At 47.1% G+C, this 6,000-nt stretch overlaps 1 protein-coding gene across 1 annotated transcript in view; it reads right to left on the minus strand.

Moving 5' to 3' along the window:
• Positions 1 to 6,000, minus strand: part of l3mbtl4 (L3MBTL histone methyl-lysine binding protein 4) — an 88,153-nt gene that overhangs the window by 75,523 nt on the left and 6,630 nt on the right. The window lies entirely within an intron of this gene.

Below are 6,000 nucleotides of genomic sequence, written 5' to 3' on the forward strand. Positions count from 1 at the left end.
GTGTGTGTGTGAGAGAGTGTGTGTGTGAGTGTGAGTGTGAGTGTGAATGTGTGTGAGTGCGTGCGTGTGTGTGTGAGAGAGTGTGTGTGTGTGTGTGTGTGAGTGTTAGTGTGTGTGAGTGTGAGCGTGTGTGTGTGAGGTGTGAGAGAGTGAGAGTGTGTGTGTGTGTGAGTGTGTGTGAGTGTGAGCGTGTGCGTGTGTGTGTGTGTGTGGAGAGCGCAGAGTGAATCGTTAATTATTCAGCGCATCCACAAAAACACAAAGACTGAGGAGCATTACAACATAACCAATAAATAAATCAGCTGACATCAACACATCATCTACAATAACTCACATAGATATCAAATAAAACAAAGATGAAAAACAAACTACATGAAATGAGAAAAGTTGCCTTGAAGTTTAAACTGAAGCTCTAACACTGTTAAAACTATTAAAACTGACAAAAGCACATCATGAAAAGACTCAAAATTAAACAAAAATGATCATGAAAACTCAAAAATATCAGCAAACACAAAATATCAATATAACTTTGAGCCGCACAATTCTGGAAAATGTTTTAAAATAGAGATTCTCTAAAAAAGACAACATTTCAATTACTAGAGATTCAAATCTCTGTAAAAAATATCTAAATAATTTGAATTAATTTTTAAATGTCACAGATGTGTATTGACGGAGTAATCAGTGTTTTCTAGAGGAGGCTCAGAATGACATCTGGAGCCCAATCACAGGGGTGTAAACATGACTTTAGAAAGATGGCAGCATCATTATTTTATTGTCACTCAGAGATTGGTAGATCTATTAGTGAAATCTGTTGACTTTATCAATCTGTGTCTCATTATATGCCAACGGTGAGCGCTCAAACATGGGGAATCAGCACTTCTGCTGTGTCTCTGACTCAAGTTTGACTGCCTGTAACTCCAGAAGTATTAAAGATATATTAATATCCTTCTAGATTCTGCTTCTTAACTAACTTTCCCTTTAGTATTTTAATATTTTGAATGTCCAATATGATTCATTTCCAGAGATATGGAGATCTCAATGTGGCTCCATGAGTAAATGGAGCATTTCCAGTGGTCAAAACCCAAATGTGGGTCACTTCACACACAGATGATGATTTTTCCTTTTAAAGAGGAACATCTGAAGAACAAATAATGTTGAAATTAGAAATGTGTATCGTGTTTTTCTATCAGCTCAACTGCGTACAACATTCCTGTCTGAGTACCATAAATGTTATTTTTCCAAAGTTTGCGTACCCGTAACTCTAAAAGTATTCATGATATCTTAATATCCTTCTAGATTCTCATTCCTAATAAACTTTTCTTTTGATATCTTCATTCTCAAGGCCTTATATAGTTCAGTCCCAGAGATATGGGGATCTCAAAGCGGCTCCATGGTCAAATTTCAAAAACCAAATGCCGGTCACTTATTAAACAGTTGATAGTGTTTGTGTCTGAAGAGTAAATAACACAACGGAAACGAGATACATTTCTAGTTTCAGTGAGTTTGACACACCTCTCTGAGTTTACATGTCTTTAATTCAAGAAGTGTTAAAGATATCTTAATGTCATTTTAGATTCTGGTTCTTATGAATCTTTTCTTATGGGATCTTAACTTAAGGCCCTGTGTGGTTCAGTCTCAGATGCGGTGATGTGTAGTTATGATGATGCTGTGTATTTGAACTCTTGATAGCTTCAGAAGCTGTTCACATGAACAAAATCCCTTCTTCCAAATAAACCTGAAACAGATTCAAATATAGATTCTCATAAATACACTTTTGAGAGCAAGTTAATGTGCCTCAACTTGACCATTTCAGTGGATTTTTGGAGTTATGTTTTATGCAACTCTTTTGATAGAGGGAAAAAAAGATACATTTCTGGTTTAAACATTATTTATTCTTCAGACATTCCTCTGTAAATGTAACAGGCGTGTGCAAAGAGACCCACATTTGGTTTTCGATCACTGAAAATGGGTAAAATTCAACAATTTGACCATGGAGCCACTTTGAGATCCCCATATCTCTGGGACTGAACTATATAAGGCCTTGAAAATGAAGCTCTCAAAAGAAAAGTTTATTAGGAATGAGAATCTAGAAGGATATTAAGATATCATGAATACTTTTAGAGTTACGGGTACGCAAACTTTGGAAATAGAACATTTATGGCACTCAGACTGGAATGTTCTACCCAGTTGAGCTGATAGAAAAACACTAGATATATTTCTAATTTCAACATTATTTGTTCTTCAGATGTTCCTCTTTAAAAGGAAAAATCATCAGCTGTGTGTGAAGTGACCCACATTTGGGTTTTCGACCACTGAACTTTTCCATTTTACTCTTGGAGCCACATTGAGATCTCCATATCTCTGGAAATGAATCATATTGGACATTCAAAATTAAAATCCTAATATAAATGTTTATTAAGAATCAGAATCTAGAAGTATATTAATATATCTTTAATACTTCTGGAGTTACAGGCAGTCAAACTTGAGTCAAAGACACAGCAGAAGTGCTGATTCCCCATGTTTGAGCGCTCACCGTTGGCAAATAATGACACACAGATTGATAAAGTCAACAGATTTCACTAATAGATCTACCAATCTCTGAGTGAGAATAAAATAATGATGCTGCCATCTTTCTAAAGTCATGTTTACACCCCTGTGATTCGGCTCCAGATGTCATTCTGACCCTCCTCTACAAATTTCATATTTGAGCTTTCATCACTATTTATGTTTCATCCCAAACAACCCAGAGCAGCTTTAACGTCTAACTTCTATTCTGAATCCTCTGCATGGTGAGCAACATCTTCCCAGAATCTGATATGATGCATTTCTAGCAGAGAATCTCCCAGCATCCTTCACTCCCTTCAGAGAATAGTGCATCGACGTCAGCCATTCTCGCTCTGCTTTCCTCTCATTGAAATCTCAAACAATGGAAATGTTGTGGTGCGATTCAGTCATTTCATCCTCCAGACGAGTGTGTTCGTCAAACACGATCTGAGTCAACAGAACAGCAGATCGTTCACTTCACTCGTTCATCATTCAGACATGTCTGAGTTTTTCTTCTGTGGAAACGAGAAGTTTTAAAGTCCAAGTCGTGCATTTACAATAACCCCCAAAAAAACACCATAAAGCATCATAACAAACACACAAATGACTCAGATGACTCAAATGAGTCATCTTTATGAGAGAAAGAGAGTCAGGGTGATGTACACTATATCACCAGAAGTGTTGTGCCGCCCCTTCACAAACACATGAGATTTAATGCCATCCCATTCTTAATCTGTAGGGTTTAATATGGAGTCGCTCTAACAGCTTCAGCTCTTCTTTCCTCAAGGTTTAGGAGTGTGTTTATGGGGATTCGCAGTCATGCTGGGACAGGAAGGGCCGTCCCCAAACTGTTCCCGCAAAGTCGGGAGCATGAAATTGTCCAAAGTGTCTTGGGAGTTCCTTTCACTGGAACTAAGGGGCCGTCCCCTGAAAAACAACCCCACCCCATAATCCCCCCTCCACCAAACTTTACACTTGGCACAATGCAGTCAGGCAAGTCAACCGCCAAACCCAGACTCGTCCATGGGATTGTCAGACAGAGAAGCGTGATTGGTCACTCAGAGAACACGTCTCCACTGCTCTAGAGTCCAGTGGCGGCACGCTTTACCCCACTGCATCCCACGCTTTGGTGATGTAAGGCTTGGATGAGCTGCTCGGCCATGGAAACCCATTCCATGAAACTCTACACACTGTTCTTGAGCTCATCTGAAGGCCACAGAAGTTTGGAGGTCTGGAGCTCTTGACTCTGCAGAAAGTTGGCGACTTCTGTGGCCCTCAGCATGCGCTGACCCCGCTCTGTGGCCCTCAGCATGCGCTGACCCCGCTCTGTGACCCTCAGCATGCGCTGACCCCGCTCTGTGGCCCTCAGCATGCGCTGACCCCGCTCTGTGGCCCTCAGCATGCGCTGACCCCGCTCTGTGACCCTCAGCATGCGCTGACCCCGCTCTGTGACCCTCAGCATGCGCTGACCCCGCTCTGTGGCCCTCAGCATGCGCTGACCCCGCTCTGTGGCCCTCAGCATGCGCTGACCCCGCTCTGTGGCCCTCAGCATGCGCTGACCCCGCTCTGTGACCCTCAGCATGCGCTGACCCCGCTCTGTGACCCTCAGCATGCGCTGACCCCGCTCTGTGACCCTCAGCATGCGCTGACCCCGCTCTGTGACCCTCAGCATGCGCTGACCCCGCTCTGTGACCCTCAGCATGCGCTGACCCCGCTCTGTGGCCCTCAGCATGCGCTGACCCCGCTCTGTGGCCCTCAGCATGAGCTGACTCCGCTCTGTGGCCCTCAGCATGAGCTGACTCCGCTCTGTGACCCTCAGCATGTGCTGACCCCGCTCTGTGACCCTCAGCATGTGCTGACCCCGCTCTGTGACCCTCAGCATGTGCTGACCCCGCTCTGTGACCCTCAGCATGTGCTGACCCCGCTCTGTGACCCTCAGCATGTGCTGACCCCGCTCTGTGGCCCTCAGCATGAGCTGACTCCGCTCTGTGGCCCTCAGCATGCGCTGACCCCGCTCTGTGGCCCTCAGCATGCGCTGACCCCGCTCTGTGGCCCTCAGCATGCGCTGACCCCGCTCTGTGACCCTCAGCATGCGCTGACCCCGCTCTGTGACCCTCAGCATGAGCTGACTCCGCTCTGTGACCCTCAGCATGCGCTGACCCCGCTCTGTGACCCTCAGCATGCGCTGACCCCGCTCTGTGACCCTCAGCATGCGCTGACCCCGCTCTGTGACCCTCAGCATGAGCTGACTCCGCTCTGTGACCCTCAGCATGAGCTGACTCCGCTCTGTGACCCTCAGCATGCGCTGACCCCGCTCTGTGACCCTCAGCATGAGCTGACTCCGCTCTGTGACCCTCAGCATGCGCTGACCCTGCTCTGTGACCCTCAGCATGAGCTGACCCCGCTCTGTGACCCTCAGCATGAGCTGACCCCGCTCTGTGACCCTCAGCATGCGCTGACCCCGCTCTGTGACCCTCAGCATGAGCTGACTCCGCTCTGTGACCCTCAGCATGAGCTGACTCCGCTCTGTGACCCTCAGCATGCGCTGACCCCGCTCTGTGACCCTCAGCATGAGCTGACTCCGCTCTGTGACCCTCAGCATGAGCTGACTCCGCTCTGTGACCCTCAGCATGAGCTGACTCCGCTCTGTGACCCTCAGCATGAGCTGACTCCGCTCTGTGACCCTCAGCATGCGCTGACCCCGCTCTGTGACCCTCAGCATGAGCTGACCCCGCTCTGTGACCCTCAGCATGAGCTGACTCCGCTCTGTGACCCTCAGCATGAGCTGACTCCGCTCTGTGACCCTCAGCATGAGCTGACCCCGCTCTGTGACCCTCAGCATGAGCTGACTCCGCTCTGTGACCCTCAGCATGAGCTGACTCCGCTCTGTGACCCTCAGCATGAGCTGACTCCGCTCTGTGACCCTCAGCATGAGCTGACTCCGCTCTGTGACCCTCAGCATGAGCTGACTCCGCTCTGTGACCCTCAGCATGAGCTGACTCCGCTCTGTGACCCTCAGCATGCGCTGACCCCGCTCTGTGATTTCACTTCGTGGCTGAAGTGCTTCCACTGTGTTATAATCCCACTAACAGTTGAGCTGGAATATTTAGTCGTGAGGAAATGTCCCGAATGGAATTGGTTGATTATCTTCTCAAAGCCGTTTAATGTAGCCTGGCTCCGCCCTCCTACGTACTTCCGCTCAATTTTCATTTTCCTTCAGTACTACGTCTGGGACTGCGGTGTATGCTTAGGTTTTCCCCCGAACAATTTTTTACCGGTCCAATCAGCGAACAGAGGGAGTGGCTCAGAGCGATGACGTTGATGTCATGCGCTAGTTTGAGTTGTAGTTCAGTAATGGCGGCGGTGAAAGATGCGAGTGTGTGGCAGCGCTGACGAATGTCCAGAAGTTAAGAGTGTGGCGAGGTGGACGAGCGAGCGAGATCGGTGTGCGTGATT

This window comes from Gobio gobio (assembly GCF_949357685.1).
Source record: "Gobio gobio genome assembly, chromosome: 23".
Lineage (NCBI taxonomy): Eukaryota > Metazoa > Chordata > Actinopteri > Cypriniformes > Gobionidae > Gobio > Gobio gobio.